The sequence below is a fragment of the Mirounga angustirostris genome, unplaced genomic scaffold (assembly GCF_029215605.1).
Source record: "Mirounga angustirostris isolate CCGP_5_RB_7025 unplaced genomic scaffold, mMirAng1.0.hap1 SCAF_9, whole genome shotgun sequence".
In the NCBI taxonomy this organism is placed as follows: domain Eukaryota; kingdom Metazoa; phylum Chordata; class Mammalia; order Carnivora; family Phocidae; genus Mirounga; species Mirounga angustirostris.
Window position 1 is genome coordinate 37,730,742 of NW_026991717.1, and position 19,704 is coordinate 37,750,445.

Consider the following 19,704-nt stretch of genomic DNA (forward strand, 5'->3'; position numbering starts at 1 on the left):
TTCACTTCTTTGTGCCTTCCTCCCTGACTGAATACCCCTTATGTGCTAGGCATCCTAACTTCGATTTATCAGGACTCCTTCGATCCTCACACCACCCCGCGAAGGTGGGACTATGATTACCACCACCTCACAGAGGCAGAAAATGAGTCATCGGAGGGCTACAGAGCTGGTAGATGATTCCAGCTGTCTGAGCTTCATCACCTTCACGAATATTGTGCAGTGCCTGAGGCTCCAGGGGACTGTGCCAGGCACCAGAGGGATCCCGAAGATGTCTCCCATGTCGTCCCCATCCTCTAAGCGGTTAGGGTCCAGTTGGGGTGTGGTGCCCTCCGCCATGTCTAGCTGGAGAGCCCAGCTCTGGTGCTCTCTGTTCCCACAGCCTGGACACAGTTCTGCACACGAACATCACACCGTGTCTAGTAATTTATCTACCTGGTCCCCTCCCCTACTTGAAAGACGGCTCCTCAAGGGGCATGGCCTGACTCCTGGGCATCTGTGTGTCCCCAGCAACGAGCTCAGAGCCTGGCAAACATGAGGGGTTCAGTGCATGAGTGCCAAGGGGATGGGTCAATCGATGGATTAAATGATGACTAGTGCGTGGCTCATAAGCATGCACACACTGCACATTGTTGCACGTTATCTTGCAATAATCCTCTGAGGAAGGTACCATCATTACCTACCCTCTACAGATGGGGAAACTGAGCCACAGAGTGGTCCAGCCACTTGCTCAGGAGGGGTAGAGCCAGGGTGTGGACCCCACCTCTGCTCTTAACCACTTCCCTCCACAGTTGGCTGCCTACAGCGGGGGCTGCCAGCGCCTGGCCGGGCTGGCGTGGTCAGTGGGTGGGGTCTGGGGAGCCCGCAGACAGTCAGAGAAAGGGATGGGGAGCATACTCCAGGGGGAGAGCAGCTGACTCGTCCAGCAGGCTGACTGCTCCCGGGGAGCAGGAAGGGAAGGGGTCCAGAGTTGCAGTGACGCTTCGTCCCCTCACCTGGACGGCCGCTGAAGCCCCTGGGCAGGAGACCGCAAAGGCGGACCTGGCAACCCCGGGTTGGAAGTACAAGCAGGATGGCCGCGGAGGGCTGGGGAGAGGCCTGGGCAGGATTGAGGGGAGAGCCTGCAGTTGTCCCGGGGCAGAGGGATGGACTTCCTGAGCTCAGAGACCGGCACCGGGGCTGGAAAGAAGGCAGAGAGTCAAGACTTAGTACAAGGGAAGGCTCCTTGGAAGCAGGGCGGAAAGTCTCCATGGGAACCATGGACTCCACCTCTGGGAGATTGGCCTTGCTGACCTTCTGGTTGCATTTTAGTCACTCCCACAAGCCCCTGAGGTGGAAAGGTGGGTGGGGATCCACCAGCACCAGCCCTTGGGTGCTTTCAGTCTCTGTGTCTCTGCGATGTCAGGGATGGTCTCAGGCCCCAAGATAAACAGCTCGTTGACCTGGCCCAGGCTGAGAATGATGCTGATAGGGCCTGTGAATCAGCCCCAGGCTCCGGTCCAGGACAGAGACGTTTCCCAGCCAGCGGGAAGGGAACAAGCCAGCCACTGTTCTAGAAATTTCCACTCACATTATCCTCCTTTTAGAGGGGAGAAAGCTGAGGGCTCCAGAGGGGACAGGACTTGTTCAAGGTCACATAGGTCAAGGCAGCAGAGCCAGTGTTGGAAGTGCCTCTGCAGGACCTAAGCCCAGCGCCACCGTGCTTGTGGCCGTTTCTGGGTCACAAAGCCTCTCCCCCCACTGGAAGCTGCCTGAGTTACCTCCCAGTCCAACGGGCTGCTTTCTGGATTGGCACTTCCTTGGAAGTTAGGCGTTTCCCTCGTTCTACAATAAATTCTGACAACCCAACAGAAGTCTGCGACAAGCTCTTTCTTGTTAAATACGCCAGGGGGTGAAGCGTTACTTAACACATCACATACTGACCACTGATTATCGAAGAGGGAGCAGACGCAATTCACGAGCAGGCGTTAGGATTGGTCAACGGTAGTCCCATTTCCCTCCTTCACGGCATGTGGTAGGCAGGATTGCACGCCTCTGTTCTCTTTGGAAGTTAAGGGAAGCCACATATCTTGCCCTGGCCTACGAAATGTGAACAGAGTGACTAGGACGCTTCTGGAAGGCTTTACGAGCCAGTGCACAATTTCGGCCAGGTGTTCTTCCTGCTCGGCAACCGTGAGAGCAGGTGTTGAGATAGATGGGCCGGGTTGCTGAGTGACGACCCTGAGGAAGGCCCTTCCCTTCTGGCCCCCCCTGGACGTGTAGTGTGAGCCAGAAGTAAACTCTTGTTCATTTGGGGGCAGTTGTTAGCACAGTGCAGACTAGCCCATTCCAACTGACACAGACATTTGTACTTGGAAGTGCAGTGGTGTTGAAACCAACACAAAACGAAAAGATGTGGCGTTCTTTTTTTTTTTTTATGTTACGTTAATCCCCATACATTACATCATTAGTTTTTGATGTAGTGTTCCATGATTCATTGTTTGTGCATAACACCCAGTGCTCCATGCAGAACGTGCCCTCTTTAATACCCATCACCAGGCTAATGCATGCCCCCATCCCCCTCCCTTCTAGAACCCTCGGTTTGTTTCTCAGAGTCCATAGTCTCTCATGGTTCATCTCCCCCTCCGATTTCCCCCCCTTCATTTTACCCTTCCTACTATCTTCTTCTTTTTTTCAACATATAATGTATTATTTGTTTCAGAGGTACAGATCTGTGATTCAACAGTCTTGCACAATTCACAGCACTCACCATAGCACATACCCTCCCCAACGTCTATCACCCAGCCACCCCATCCCTCCCACCCCACTCCCCACTCCAGCAACCCTCAGTTTGTTTCCTGAGATTAAGAATTCCTCATATCAGTGAGATCATATGATACATGTCTTTCTCTGATTGACTTATTTCGCTCAGCATAACAGCCTCCAGTTCCATCCAGGTCATTGCAAATGGCAAGATCTCATTCCTTTTGATGGCTGCATAATATTCCATTGTATGTATATACCACATCTTCTTTATCCATTCATCTGTTGATGGACATCTTGGCTCTTTCCACAGTTTGGCTATTGTGGACATTGCTGCTATAAACATCGGGGTGCATGTACCCCTTCGGATCCCTACATTTGTATCTTTGGGGTGAATACCCAGTAGTGCAATTGCTGGGTCATAGGGTAGCTCTATTTTCAACTTTTTGAAGAGCCTCCATACTGTTTTCCAGAGTTGGCTGCACCCGCTTGCATTCAAGATGTGGCATTCTCTTAGAGGGTCAGTGGCGAGCAGTGAGAAAACTGATGTTGGAGGCTGGCAAGATGGCTATCCTGGCAGTGGAGAAGCATTTGGTAAAACTATTACCTGTGGTCCCTTGGAATGTAGTCTAGGGAAAGAAGTTTGAAGACAGAACATTAATAGTGTGATCTTCTTAGTGTTGGCTGCAAAAAAGTGATGAGCTCAGAAATTACATGGTTAAGGATGGGTCAGGTTAATACATGGGTGTTGACGGGAAGGTGAGATGTGGAACACTCGGGGTCTTCCAATTCCAGCCAAGAAGGGTTAAGGTACTGGATTTACCAGCCAACCTGAAACAACTAAAAATATGAACCAGTGGATTTCAAGACACTGGACCTCAAGCAACACAGAACAATGATCCCCGAGCCCCAAGAAACAAATGAGACGAGTCTTGAGATTGCCTCATCTTGCTGCCCCGAGAGAGTTTCCAGACCACAGTGCAGGCAGAAGAAACACAGACAGATCCCAGCGGACTCCCTGAGTTGAGAAGACAGAATTGAATTTAGGGAGCCCAAGGCAGGCAGAATTCACAGGGCGCAGATGACACATAAGAGAGCCACAGAAGGAAGAACTCCAGAGATCCACAGAGGGTCCGTTAAATCTTCACAGAGCACTGAGAAGCCCAGGCATGGAGGAAACGACATGGGGACCAGGGAAGAACCACCTGGCAGGATTAGAGGGAACAGCAGAACTCCCCCAGGGCCAGGAAGAATGCCTGTTCTCCAGCCAGACCAAACAATCCCATAATTCACAGGGCACTGGGCAAAGCACTCAGCAGGGTCTTGCTTCAGTAGTCAGGGATTGTTAGCTCTAAAAGGTGTTATTTTGATAAAACAAAATCACCACCGGCACTATGACTATGGTACTGACTACAGAGATATAGATTCCTCTGGGTTTGGCATATTATGATTTTGTGTAATGATCCAACTCTTCTGCCACTTTTCCCCTCTATCCAAACTACTCGAAACCCTTTGTTCACGCAGCCTGCCATCACTTGGTATAAACCTGTCACCTTTGTGCTATGCCTCTTCCTAGCCTCGGAGTCCTTGAAAATAAAATAGTACTACGTGATGCCAACAGGACTCTCAATTCAAATGAAAATCAGGGCCCTAAAAGTACATGATGATACTTAGTTATCAAATGTTTAAATAGATCCATGATTGGGCGCCTGGGTGGCTCAGTTGGTTAAGCGACTGCCTTCGGCTCAGGTCATGATCCTGGAGTCCCGGGATCGAGTCCCGCATCGGGCTCCCTGCTCGGCGGGGAGTCTGCTTCTCCCTCTGACCCTCCCCCCTCTCAAATAAATAAATAAAATCTTTAAAAAAAAAAAAGAATGTCCTTGATGAAGCAGTAAAAATTATTCATTTGATTAAATATTGAACCTTGAGGACATGCCTTTTTAATATTCTGGTTCTGTGTGACAAAATGGGAAAAATGCATAGAACACTTCTGCTGCATACAAAAGCATGAGGGTTAGCTAGAGGACAAGGACTCGTGTGATTGAATTGTGAGCCGAACTTAGACGCTTTTTCATGCAACACCATTTTTACTTGAAAGACAGATAAAGTATAGTTACCCAGACTTGTGTATTTGGCAGACACAATCTTGAAAATGAATGAAATAAGTCCACCACCTCAAGGAAAAGAAATTGACATTAATTGTTGCCAATTATAAAATTCAAGCTTTCAAGCGCAAATCAGAATTTTGGAAAATTTGTGTTTGCCACTGTGAGATTGACAGCTTCCCAATACAGTGGGATTGGTCGTAATATTAAGGAATGTTTTTTTTTTTTATATTGTATAATGAAATATATCAACATTTGGAAGATCTAAATAACTCAATGAACCAATATTTTCCAAATTCTTGGTGCTTGATGTTTTAAGACCAGGCACAAGCAAAAGATGCATTTAAAGTGCAAGGTTGACAAGTAGATTTTAATGAAACAGAGTATGAAAAGTTCACTGATATGATTTCAGATTCCTCACTGCAAATAGGCTGATTTTTTTTTTTTTTAAGTAAGCTCTAGACGCAACGTGGGGCTCAAACTCATGACCCTGAAATCTCACACTCTACTGACTGAGCCAACCAGGTGCCCTTCATTGTAACTATCCTTTAAGAAGCTACCACTTGCTGAGCTTTGCTGCACTGGTAAAGCAGAATATTCACAGTCATCTTAAAAACTTAAAATACTCCTCCCTTTTCCAGCTACACTTTTATGTGAAGCCAGATTTTCTTAAAAAAAAAAAAAGCTTTTAAAAACAGCTTTATTGAAATATCACTGACATAAAAATTGTATATATTTAAGGTGCACAACTGGATGTTTTTTGTTGTTTTTTATTTTTTTAATTTTTTAAAAAAGATTTTATTTATTCATTTGACCCAGAGAGAGAGAGTGCGCACAAGGAGGGGGAAGGGGCAGAGGGAGAAGCAGGCTCCCCACTGAGCAGGGAGCCCGATGCGGGGCTCGATCCCAGGACCCTGAGATCATGACCTGAGCCAAAGGCAGATGTTTAACCCACTGAGCCACCCAGGCACCCCTGGATGTTTTGATATACATATTCATTGTGGGAAGATCACCACAATCTAACGTATAGTTACATAGTTACCATAGTGTGTGTGTGTGTGTGTGATTTGCTTCAGCTACTTCAACCAAAAAACCTATCAAAATAAATTGACTGCAGAAGCTGATACAAGAGTCTAGCTGTCTTTCATTAAGTCAAATGTCAAAGAGTGTTCCAAAAATTTCAAATAATGCCACTCTTTTCACTAATTTTGTTTGGAAAATACAGTTATTTTCTTAAAATGCATTATGTTGGTCGTTGTTATTTTAAAATAAATCCATATTACAAACATTTCTCCCTTTTTCTAGAAGGGAATTACAAGTAGATATAGGCCCATATGTGCCAGTTATCAGTTTATTGACTCTCAGTTCTAAATTCATCCTTCACTGCCAACTCTGCAAAAATGGAGCCGAGCCCTTTAAATCCTTTTTTTCTTTGCCAGGCAGCACAAGGCTAAGCCTTGCCAGTAGAGGGAGCCAGAGACATTGCGGGAGGACCGGGCTTTCCTTTCTGGTTCAGTGCGCTCTCCTGCAGCTTGGGCTCCTGCCTTGCCTGATTCTGTTGCTCTGTGACTACATTTGCTCTTGGTCCCTGAACTATCCCTTATGCTGGAGCAGCCTACGGATGTTAAGTAGCATAGTGAAATTCAAATGTAATGCAAATGCTTGAATTCAGGCACAAAAACTGAAACAGAAGAGTGGGATTGCCATGGGGCACCTAGGTATCGCAGTTGGTTTAGTGTCGACTCTTGATTTTGGCTCAGGTCAGGATCTCAGGGTCGTGAGATCAAGCCCCACATGGGGCTCCGTGCTGGGCATGGAGCCTGCTAAAGATTCTCTCTCCCCCCTCCTTCTGCTCCTCCCCCTGCTCATGCATGTGCTCTCTCTCTCTCTCTCAAATAAATAATTAAATAGATAGATAAATAAAATATATATTAAAAAAGGGTGTGATTGCCATTCTGTGATATAATAATTTTAAAAATTAATAGTTTTCTTAACCATCAATGCCTTAGTGAGCTTGCCTAACAGAAATAAGGACCCCCGACTACGTGTCCTTCTCTGATGGGACAAAGTGAGACTCAGGTCTGTGAGAACTCGCAGGCTGATGTAATAACACCTGGTTCCCTCCTCAGGGGTCCCAGTGCCTTGCCCAGAGTGCAAGAAGTCCCGATGGGTCCAGGAATCCTCTTTTTTCTCCCACTGGGTCTAAGGAGGTTGGGAGATGACAATGAAGCTGACTTTTTGTTATTGTTGTATTCACAGCATTGTGAGCTACTTTTCTCTAGGGAAGTATCTATTTGCTTAGAGTGAACTTGAAGACCAGACTTCAATCAAAATAACAGCCAGAACCGAAGTGGGGCCAAATCAGTTGGGGTGATCTGACCATGCAGAGGAAGGGGGAGTGCAATCTGTGAGTTATAGCAACCACGGACTCCAGCAGCAGATGCCAGGCACACCCCCAGGACCTCCCCACGGTCACCAGCCCAAGGAGCTCTCAAGACCTGCCCCTCTGCAGCTGGACTTAGCATTTAGGGGACACTGCAAGAATCCAAAGACCCATCTTTCCCCCAGCTGCCACACCCTGTATGTTTTTACCTAAGGAAACCAAGCATTGCTTTAAAAAGACTAAATTATTTTATGCACTTTAAAATTACTGGGGTAGATTAAATTGTAACTTTTCTTGCCTCTGTTACCCAATGGATAGTGACTAGAAGGAGATCAGATCAATTATTGGGAAAGAAAAATAAAATTATATATTTCTCTGAACATCTGAAGATGGCGTAAGCAAGTTTGAGACCCTCTTACCTGGATATACTTTAGCTTGCCCCATTAAATGGTACCCACCCCATGAACAAGACTCTCCCCTTCCCCCAGAGCAGACATCTGATACTTGGTACATACTTATTAAATTGAAGTTACGGAACCCTGACCATGTATTCTACAGAAGGAATGGGCAAGCTTTCTCTGTGCTGGGTCAGGTAGTGAGTATTTAAGTCTTTGTAGGCTGCATATAGTCCCTGTAACAACCACTCAGCTTTGCTGTTGTAGTGTGAAAGCGAACATAGACAAAGGTAAACATAACCATGTTTCAATCAAACTTTATTAACAAAAAACATGCAATATGTTAGCTTCGCCTGTGGGCTATAGTTTGTTAACTTCTGTTCTAAGGTGTTGCAGCCAGAGTCTGCCCATGATGTTGCCTATCACTGTCTTTGGAGACTAAGGGTCTCTCTTCTTCTCTCTTCTATATCTCACATGAAGGCCTCTCCTAGGCAAACTAATCCAGAACTACTCTGAAGGGAATTCTGGGAAATGTTCTTGGCTTCTCCTCTTCAAAAGGGTGGCAGTGTGTTTGGTTGGCGACAGATAATTCAGCACACCAACGTATTGAATCACAGAAAATTTGTAGGCCATGGTGCCAGAATGACAGAAAACAAGTCTTTAGAATCATCTATTGTTCTTTGAATTAAAATAGTGACTTCAGCTTGCTTAAATGAGGCAGTTGAATTCTCTTTCATGTTTTGTAGGGTTGGGATAGTATTCCCCAGTGTCAGGAGCTCAGGCTCCTTTCCTAGAAAGTATGTATGCTTCTTCTGTTCACCTGTCATTGACCAGAGTTTGGTTACAAGGACAACATAAACCTGCAAGAGAGGATGAGAAGTTTAATTTTTATTTCAGGTGGCCATGTCCCCAGCTAAAAGTTGGGTGGCTTATAACCAAGGAAGAAAGGAAAAACTGGTATTAAGGGACAGCTAGTGATCTTTGATATACCAAGCTTCCATAATCACACTTCATAAAGATGAAGTTTCTGAAACGAGAAACTGTGTTACTATGGGCCAGATTACTTGTACCATATTCTTACTGGCCAAAGTGCTGACCTGCTGTGCTATTATATGCCAGGATTCTGAATCACGTAAAATTTTCATTAGCCGAGATTCTAGAATTAGATAAAATTCACTCAGGCTAAAATTCCAGATTCACGTAAAATTCTTACAAACCAGGATTCAGAAACAAAATCCAAGAAACCAACCTTCGAAATCACATGAAATTCTCTTGATCGAGCATTCAGAATTACCTGAGATTCCTACAAAACAAGCTTTTAGACGCATGCAAGAGTCCTATAGGCTAAGGTACATGGAGACCAAGACTCCAGATTTACACTTAATTTCTTACAGACCAAGCTTCCAAATCACATATTCTTGTATAGCAAGTTTCAGCAATAACACTGTGTTATTACAGTAATCTCGTCACAGCCAGGATTCTGGAATCAAGCATAGTAATTCTTTCAGGCCAAGTTTTGAGAACTACATAATGTTTTAATAAACGAAATTTTCAGAATCATGTAAGTTTATTGCAGGTCATGTTTCACACAAGGTTATGAAATGGCATAACATTATCATAACCAAAAATTGTAAATCATATAACATTCTTTCAGGTTAATGCTTCAGAATCAACCAAAGTTCTTTTAAGCCATTTGATCTAGAGTCACATAGCATTCCTAGAATCTGATGTTCCATAAACCCACACAATTCTCACAGACCAAATTTTCAGAATCATACAGGGTTCTCTGTGTTCGGAATCCCACACAATGCTTGTAGATGACATTCTGGGTCTCTGGTTCCTAAGTCTCCACTGAACTGGCTTTTGAAGTTGTGTCTGCTCTCAAGTTAGCATTTATATAACATCACCCCCTCTGATGTGAGTGGCAGACACTCTTCTTCTTGTTAATCTCCTCCCACTGTTGCATAACCCATAACAGATCCTAGAAGTATTTATATATTTGTGAGAGGCAGGAGGGCTGGAGTGAGAGGTGGCATCATCTGTGTATGAAGCGCTAATAAGAAGAACAACAATATTTACTGAATGCCTACTATGTGCATCATACTAGTTCTTGACATATTTGATTTCATTGCATCATCCCAGCAACCCTGTGATTGAATTATCACTATGACTAACATCATTAATAATTATCATCAATATCCTCATTTTGTAGATGATCAAACTCAGGGAAGTAACTCATCTAAAGTCACACAACTATGAAATGGATTCAAAATTGTAGGGCTGGGTGTTGGTTCCAGGGGTATGGGGAGACGCCTCCAGCTTTAGGGCAGAGCCCAGTAAAACAGCACCCCGTCCTTGAGATCAAAACTATTAAATTTCAACAGGAAGATGATAAAAGGAGCCATATATAGAAATGATTCTTCCTGGGAGTGGGTAGAAAGTGAGGAATCAAGAAGACTTGAGGAAGCATAAATCTATATAAGGTGACCAGGGTGAAGCCTTGAGTGCATGCCCACATGACTAAGAACCATGACACCAGACTCACTGTGTTGGTACACACAGAAAGAACAAATGTATTGGCAAAGGGGCTGTAGCCATCAGTGAGTTTTCACAGGGTAAATTAGCAGTCTTTAATCAGCAGTGAGTGGAGAAAAAGGGATGCTTGGATTGGCTGACATTAGTATTCTGGTCCATTTGGCAGATAAATTCCTAAGGTGGAAGTGAGTGTACCATTTAGCATCATTTGCTGAACTTCTACCATGTTCCTTGGTCTAGAGATAAAATACTATGAAAATGTATAAGGCAAAATCTTTGTCTTTAAGAAGTTCCACTTTAATAGGAGGAACAGGTGAACAAAGATCAAATATAAGTGAAGGGGCCACACACTCATGCACAGAGAGGTGAGGGGAAAAGATTTCATGGAGATGGACATGGTGGGCTGGATCTATAAGGACAAGAAAGAAGAAGTCAGCTAGATGGAGTGGAACTGGCAGAAGTGGTTGGAAGACTTCCCATCTAGAGGACCCACCAGATGCACAGGTTCTTGGGGGAAAGGGCACCCATGTGCATGGGGAACCGTGAGGAACTCTGCCTGCCTTGGACGTAGAGTTCATGGTAGGAAGCTTAAGGAGTGGGGACATTAGGGCCAGACTGGGCCTTGTTGGGACCTACCAATGGCTGTAGAAACCTGCTGAACATGAGGATCCAAGATGGGGGGCTGTGCACAAGCATGTGTAGGATGTGGTGGGAAAATGATCACAAAAAGGTCCCTAATCTTTGATTACTTTCTCCAGGTTCTCATATCTGAGGCACAGGTATTTCAATGGAGTATTTCATATTGCTTACATTAACAAATTTTTATTACTATTTTAGTGACTGTCATGTCAAATGTAACCTTTGAAAATGTTGAAAAGACACTAGTCTTTGAGACGGTGCTTGGGGAGCTGTGGCTACTCATCTCCTTGACTGCATCCCTTTATGGCCCCTGCCCAGGGAAGGCCCATCCCAGGTTTGATTCCCTCCTCTTATCACCGGGAGGGGCAGTTATCACTAATCGGTGGGCACCAGATGATCCAGCCCCACTGGTTCCAGCTCCAGTCTACCTACTCTATTGGCAAGTCTATCCCAGGTCCCTCTTGGTCAGGTTTTTCTGTCTATTTCATCATACTGCACCAATATGTTTTGCATACATATTATATGTCTGTTTAATCTGCAAACCTGTTAACCCACCTCTGCTTTCCCCAGCCTGGCTGAGAGTTTCTGAATTAAAATTCAGCACAGAGGATTTCCATTTCTGACCATAGAGTAGCAGAGTTCGGATTTACTTTCCCACCATAACAAACTAGGAAAGTGATCAGAATATATTAAACAACTGCTTTCAGACATTGGTTAACATGCTACCTGGGAGTATGATCCCTGAGAGAAGGGAAACAAATAAGATGAGCCCAGTGATCTCTATGGATTTGTGTCTAGAGGCACATTCTGGACTGTGATACACAGAAGAAATTTCAAGCAGAGCACAGAGACCTCACCGAGTTGAGGAGATGGAGCTCAATGTCCAGGGATGCCAAAATAGTTGGAAGGATAGCTAGAACTCTGGAGAGAAGAATCTATGCAGAAGAAGAAATCCCCCAAATTGCACAGGGGTCCCCTGAAATGCTTGTTGAATTATAAGTCCCGCATGTGAAGACTGAAACACCATGACTTCAGGCAAAGATTTGTCAGTTGCACAGTTCCCAAGGTTCATACAGGTGAGGAGATGTTTAGTCTATAACCAGACAGAGTGGAAATTTCGTATTGATCATCCGGGGCATTCAGTTCCAGACCTGCCCTAACAAAGGTTTAAACAAACCTTGAAAGAGGTAAGCTAATCCTTGGCAATTTAATCTCCTGATATAAAAATTCCAACACTCTCTACTGGAAGACAACAAAATAGTTGACAGCGTAATATTCACAGTGAAATAAAAATTTAACTAAAAATTGCTAGACACACCAAGAAACAGGATAATGTGACTCAAAATGAGGAGAAAAATCAGTCAGTTGAAGCAGAAAAAGAAATGACAAAATTAGCAAACAAGGTCTTTAAAAAGGCTATTATAAATATGCTCAAGAGGTGCCTGGCTGGCTCAGTCAGTAGCATGCGTGTGTGACTCTTGGTCTTGCAGTCATGAGTTCAAGCCCCAGATTGGATGTAGAGATTACTAAAAAAAAAAAAATAAATAAACTTAAAAAAATATGCTCTGTATGTACAAGGTCCTAAAGAAAAATATTAATATAATGATGTAAAATAGAAGATACAAAAATCCTTGAGAAGAGAACTACATAGAATTTTTAGAGGCAAAAATACAATATGTGAAATGAAAAAGTCACTTAACCTTAACACTGGTTAAGAGTAGATTAGAAGAAACTTAAAGCATCAGTGAATTTAAAGACATAGCAATAGAAACCGTCTAAACTCAAACACAGAAAATTTTTAAAAAGCTGAACAATAAATAGACAGCATAAACAATATAATGCATATGTTGCTAAAGTCCCAGAGGAGAGAAAAAGGACAGAAAAATATTTAAAGTACTATTGGCAACACTTTTCCATATTTGATGAAAAATGTAAACTCATAGACCAAAGAACCTCAGTAAATCCCAAGCAGAACAAAAATAAAAGACAAAGGCACATCATGATCAAATTGTTGAAAACCAATAATGAAACTATTAAAAGTGTCTAAAGAAAAAAGGCACTCTATGTCAGAGGATGAAAGATAACAGTACCACAGACTTTTTGTCACAAGCTGTGCAAACCAGAAAACAAGAAAAGACACCTTTGAGGTGCTGAAAGGAAAAAAGGACACTCTGTCAATATAGAATTCTATAGTCAGAGAAAATATTCTTTAAAAATGAAAACAAACTTTTCCTGGTAACAAAAGCTGATAGATTTCATTACTGGCAGAATCACACAGCAAGAAAGATTAAAGGAAATTCTTCAGGAAGAAAAAAATGATATCAGCTGTAAACTTGTATCTACTCAAAGAAGCAAAGAGTGTCAAAAATAGTATAAATATGTTAGAAAATGGTTTTAGTCCTCATTTTTTAAGTTCTTTAAAAGATAATTGAATAAATGTATGATGATAATACTATGAAGGATAGGAGGCAGAAATGAATGTATAGTGTTGTAAAGGTCAAAAACTGCACATGAAAGGATATAATTTTACTTACAGGGGAACTGTAATGAGCTAAAGATATCTATTGTAAGCTGTGGAGAAATCACTAAAAAAAAATAAAGAAGTGTACCTAATTAGTCAATAGTGGAGATTGAATGGAATGAAAAGGAGACCTAATTAACCCAAAGGAAGGCAGGGAAAGAAGGAAAAAGGAGCAAAGAACAGATGGGACAAATCGGAAACAAGAAACAAGTTGGAAAATTCATACCAAAAATTACATTAAATATAAATGGTCTAAACACCCCAATTTAAAAATCAGATCCTATCAGATAGGCTAAAAAGGCAGATCCAACTATATGCTGTCTACAAGGAACCCACTTTAAACATAAAGGCACAGATAGTTTGCAAGTAAAAGGATGGAATCAGACACACCATGAAAAGAATAATGATAAGAAGACATGTGACTGTATTATTATCAGAAAAAGTAGCTGGGTGACTTTGGACATCCGTTCATCATTAGTGTAGGACTACTTAGTGCTGGGCCTGGCAGATTTGATATTTTCTCCTTCTGGATGGGAGGCCTCTGCCACAGCCATGTTACATCAGATCCTGGATCAGGCCAAGAAGCATCCGAGTTTGATCTGCATCTTCCTATGTTATTGGAGCAGCCCTGTATGTCTTGTGCCTGGCATTGTTCAATCCTGATGTCAGTTGGGCCAGGAAGAATAACATAGAACCCTGGAACAAACTGGGTCCCAATGATCAATACAAGTTCTGCTCAGTGAGTGTAGATTACAGCAAACTGAAGAAAGAAAATCCAGACTTCTTATTTTATTTTATTTTATTTTATTTATTTATTTGAGAGAGAGAGAATGAGAGACAGAGAGCGTGAGAGGGAGGAGGGTCAGAGGGGGAAGCAGACTCCCTGCTGAGCAGAGAGTCCGATGTGGGACTCGATCCCGGGACTCCAGGATCACGACCTGAGCCAAAGGCAGTCGCTTAACCAACTGAGCCACCCAGGTGCCCCGAAAATCCAGACTTCTAAGTGAAATGTTTCACTATAACACTGCTTAGAATGAAGATCTCCCAGAAGACATCTGCACAGTTTTCCACTTATCCAGGAAATATTTCCCCTCTAAATGCATGAAGTCATGTTGGTGTATTGTGTTGGGGTTTATTTTACACTGATTAATAAATATCTGAAACTTAAAAAAGAAAAGAAAAAGTGGTATTGGGCAAAGAAATACAATCAGAGATAAAAATGAATATTTAATTATAATAAAACACAATTCATCAAGAGACACAAAATCCTAAATGTGTATACTTTTACTAAGATAATTTCAAAGTGCGTGAAGCAAAATTTATAGAACTGCAAAGATAAATAGATGGATCCACAATTGTTGTTGGAGATTTCAGTATGTTTCTCTCAATTACTGATAGAACAAAAATAAAAAAATCAGTAAAGATAAAAAACACCTGAACAACCTTTAAGCCAATTTGACCCTAACTGACATTTATTGAGCATCAATTTAACGATAGTATGCACAATTTTTTAAAGTGCAAATAGAATATGTATCAAGATGCCATAAAAACAAATCTCAGTATATCTGAAGGCCTGAAAACGAAGTTTGTTTAATCCCAACAAAATGGAATTAAACCAAAAATCAGTAACAGAAAGATATCTAAAACCCCCAAATATGTAGAAATTAAGCAACACACTTTTTTTTAAGATTTATTTATTTATTTTAGAGAGACAGAGAGAGAGAAAGAGAGAGTGAGCAAGCAGGGAGGAGGAGCAGAGGGAGGGGGTGAGGGAGAGAATCTCAAGCAGACTCCCTGCTGAGCGCAGAGCCCTATGTGTGATTCTATCTCACAACCTGAGATCATGACCTGAGTTGAAATCAAGAGTCAGATGCTCAACCGACTGATCCACCCAGGCACCCCAAACAACACATTTCTTGATTCAAAGGCCTTCATTCAAAAAGTATATCACGAGATATTTACGAAGATACCTTAATAGGTGATTATGAAAACTCACCATAAAATTTGTGGGATACTGCTCGATGAAAAATTTTTGTCTTTAAATGTTTATTTTACAAAGGTATTTTATCAACATTTCTAGTTTCATTCTGGAAAAAAAAAAAAAAAAACTAGGAAAAGAAGAGCAAATGACACCCAAAGTAAATGGAAAGAAATAATAAGGAGCAGAAATAGAAAACGGACAAATAATTGAGAACTTCAACAAAACCAAAAGCAGTTTTCCAAAAAGACCAATACATTGAAAAACTTGTGGCAAGATTCATCAGAGAATGAGAGAGAGAGAGAGAGACAAATTACAAACATAATGAATGAAAGAGAAGAGCTAACCACAGATTCTAGAGACAATAAATAACAGCATAGTAAGGGAGTGTGATGAACAACTTCATGCCAATAAAATCAACAAACTGGATGAAATGACCAATTGCTTAAAGACACAACTTACTCAAGAAAAAAAAAAAAAACCACAATAGCCTGATATGTGTTATGAATGTGTCTCGAGCTTTGTGAGCGATATCTCTCATCCTTAGAGCTATTTGTGTTACCTATGATGGCCTGCTTTGACTAATATGACTGGCATTATGTGAAAGAACATGAGGATTTGGCTATTTCCTTTCTAAACTGACAGGCACAAATAGAGCAAAAAGCAGCAAATAGAGTTATGCTTACCAAGACGCTAATTATGGAAGCATGCTGATGAAAAATACTGTAACTCCTGACCGGGGAGAGCCAGGGAATAAGATGCCAGTTGGTCACACCATCATCAAGCCACTTGCCTGGAGCAACCCATGTGCTTGGCTGTCCGTGTCTCTCCAAGAGACCCTGGAATGTCAGAGATCAAAGGACACCTGATCTTGATTTAGGGAGAGAAAAAGACTGATTCAGGGATTCAGATAGTCTATCCCATTACACCTTTTAAGTTTGCTTTTGCCATTTATCTTTTAAAAGAAATAATTGTTTGAATATATAATGTTTAATTAAGTCACTTGGGGGTTTCTTAGTTCGGCTTCTGCATATAGTTTTTGTTAAAATCTGAGTAATGTTGGAATTGAAACTGAAATTGGAAACTCAAGCACAACACATTATTCATTTAAAAAATTGGATTAATAGTTTAAAAGCTTCCTCCCAAAACAAAACAAAACATTCCAGATCCAGATGGCTTCACTAGTGAATTCCAGCAAACATTTAAGAAAGAGATAATACCAATTTTAAATGACTTCTTTCAGAAAAAGGAAGAGAGAACATGTCCCAACTCTTTGAGATCATCATATCCTGATACTAGAACTACATAAAGACATTGTTTTAAAAAAAAAATACAGACCAGTATCTCTCATGAACATACAACTCAAAAATCCTTACAAAAGATAAAGAAAATGGAACTTACAAAAATAAATTATTAATCCTTAAATAAATCCAAATAAATCTTTAAAAAGTAGAACTAGTGATATCCTAAGGGATAATAATACACAAGGCAAAAGTAGAGTTTATCTCAGGAATGCAATCATTAACTGAAATATTTTAACATTAAAATCAATCAGTGTGGGGCTCCTGGGTAGCTCAGTCGTTAAGCGCCTGCCTTCGGCTCAGGTCATGATCCCGGGGTCCTGGGATCGAGCCCCACGTCGGGCTCCCTGCTCAGCGGGAAGCTTGCTTTTCCCTCTCCCACTCTCCCTGTTTGTGTTCCTGCTCTCACTATCTCTCTGTCAAATAAATAAAATCTTTAAAAAAAAAAATCGATCAATGTAATTCACCACTGTAACAGAATGAAGAATAAAAATTGTATAATCATCTCAATAAATGCAGAGAAAGTATTTGAGAAAATTCAACAGAATTTGTGATAAAAATTCTCAATAAACTAGGAATAGAAAGGAACTTTCTATTTTGATAAAAAGGATCAGTTAATGATAAAAGTCTGTGTGTTTTCCTTATAATGTGAGAAATAAGACAAATGTCTGCTTTTACCACCTCTATTCAACATTGTCCTAGAGATCCTACCTGGTGCAATAATTCAAGAGACAGAAACAAAGATCACCTGAATTAGAAAGGAATGAGTTAAACCTCTTCATTCATAGACAGCAGGATTGTGTACATAGAAAATCCTAAGGAATCTTTTTAAGAAAGGCTACTAGAACTACTGAGTGACTTTAGCAAGGTGAGGGGATGCAAGGCCAGTATGCAAAAATCAACTATCTTTCCCTAGCAATGACAACTAGAGGATGCAATTTAACAAAATAACATTTATAGTATTATCAAATAATGGGAAATACTTAGGGATAAATGTAACAAAATATATGCAAGACCTGTATTCTAAAAACTACAAATAATCACTGAGAGAAATCAAAGACGACCCAAATAAGCAGAGAACTATATTCGGTTTGTGGATTGGAATACTGTAAAAATATTAATCCACCCCATATTGACCAATAGATTCAAAGCAATCCCAATGAAATCCCAGCAGGCCCCCCGCTTCTTTTTAAAAAATTGACAGAGCGCCTGGGTGGCTCAGTTGGTTAAGCGACTGCCTTCGGCTCAGGTCGTGATCCTGGAGTCCCGGGATCGAGTCCCACATCAGGCTCCCTGCTCAGCGGGGAGTCTGCTTCTCCCTCTGCCGCTCTCCCCCTCTTGTGCTCTCTCTCTCTCTCATTCTCTCTCTCAAATAACTAATAAAATAAAATCTTTAAAAAAAATTGACAAACTTATTCTAGAATGGAAATGGAATGCACATGAAATGTATGGAATGTATGTGAAATATACAAAAGACTTAGGCTAGAGGACACAAGTTTGAAAAAAAAAGTTGGAGGACTCAGATTACCTGATTTCAGTGCTTACTCTAAAACCCAAGAGAATTGTGGTGCTGGCACCAAAATAGTCACAGATCAGTGGAACAGAATAAAGAGTGTAAATAACTCAGATACACACTCCATTGATTTTTGTCATATTCCAATCAAGGGAAGGGCAGCCACTAACACATGGCCCTGGAGTAACTAGATGTCCACACGGGGTGGGGATGATAAATGAACCTCAATCCCTACTGAGCACCACACATAAAAATGAACTCAAAATAGGTAAGAGACCTCAAGGTAAAATTGTAAAACTTACAGGAAATAAACTAGGAGACAATTTTTGCAACTTTGGCGTAGGCTAAGATTTCTTAGCTAGAAAATAAAAAGCACAAATCACGAAAGAAAAAATGGATCCCTCGGTTCGTGTATTAGTCGGCGAGGGCTTCCCCTGCAGGCTGGGGGCGCTGAAGGAACAGAAATGTATTTTCTCAGGGTTCTGGAAGCTGGAAGTCCAAGATCAAGGTGCCAGCAGGTTGGTCGCCTTTTCTTTGTGCACCTGCATCCCTGGTGTCTCTTTCTCTCTTTCTAAGAGACGAGTTCTATCAAAATAGAGCCTCAGTCTCCTGACCTCATTTAACCTCGAGTACCATCTTAAAGGCCTTGTCTCCAAATATGGGGGTGTGGGGCTTTGCTTGGTGCTTAGGGCGTCCACCTGTGAATTTTAGAGGAAATAGAGTTCGGTTCATAACAGTCTTTATCAAAACTAAACATTTCTGCTCTTTGAAAAACATCTTTAATAAATAAAAAGACCAGCCACAGGCTGGGAGAAAATATTCACTTTCGCTATCATGTATCTGACAAAGGACTTATATCCTGAATATGTGAAGAACTATCAGGATGCAACAATAACAGAAAATTCAAATAAAAATGCTCAATGGATTGGGAGAGACATTTTACAAAAGGCAATGTAGAAGTAGCCAATAAGCACGTGAAAGGTGCCTGACATCCTTTGTCATCAGGGACGGGAAAATTAAAAACCACCATGAGTTATAACTACACAGCCATCACAGTGGTTAATACAAAAAACTTGACAATTTCAGGAATTGGAAGGATGTGGAGCTTGGGGAATAGTGGGGCTGATGTAAATGGTATAGCTTCTTCAGAAAATTTTGGCAGTTTTTATAAAGTTGAGCATGCATTTAGCATATGACCCAGCAATTCTACTTCTAGGCATTTCCCAAGAGATATGAAGACATGAGTCCATGAAAGACTCACCCATAAATGTTTATTAGCCACTTAATAAGAGCCCCAAACTAAAAATAACCAAAATGTCCATAAACTAGTGAGTGGATAAATAAATTGTAGTTCATGCATATTATGGACTATTAATCAGCAATAGAAAGGAATCACATACAACCAGATGGATGGATCTCAACATAATTATGCTGTGTGAAAGAAGTCAGTTATAAAAGAGGATGTACTCAGAATTCCGTTCATTTGAAATGCTAGAAACTCTAGAAACGACAGATCTTGGCTATAGTGACAAAAAGCTGATCAGTGGTTGCCTAGGGCTGGTTGTCAATCTCTCTGATGGACTAGGAGAGTACAA

The 19,704-nt window shown here is 41.5% G+C and overlaps 1 pseudogene; it reads left to right on the forward strand.

Moving 5' to 3' along the window:
• Positions 1 to 13,869: 13,869 nt before the first annotated feature.
• On the forward strand, positions 13,870 to 14,137 carry LOC123862070 (cytochrome c oxidase subunit NDUFA4-like; annotated as a pseudogene).
• The last annotated feature ends 5,567 nt before the right edge of the window (positions 14,138 to 19,704 follow it).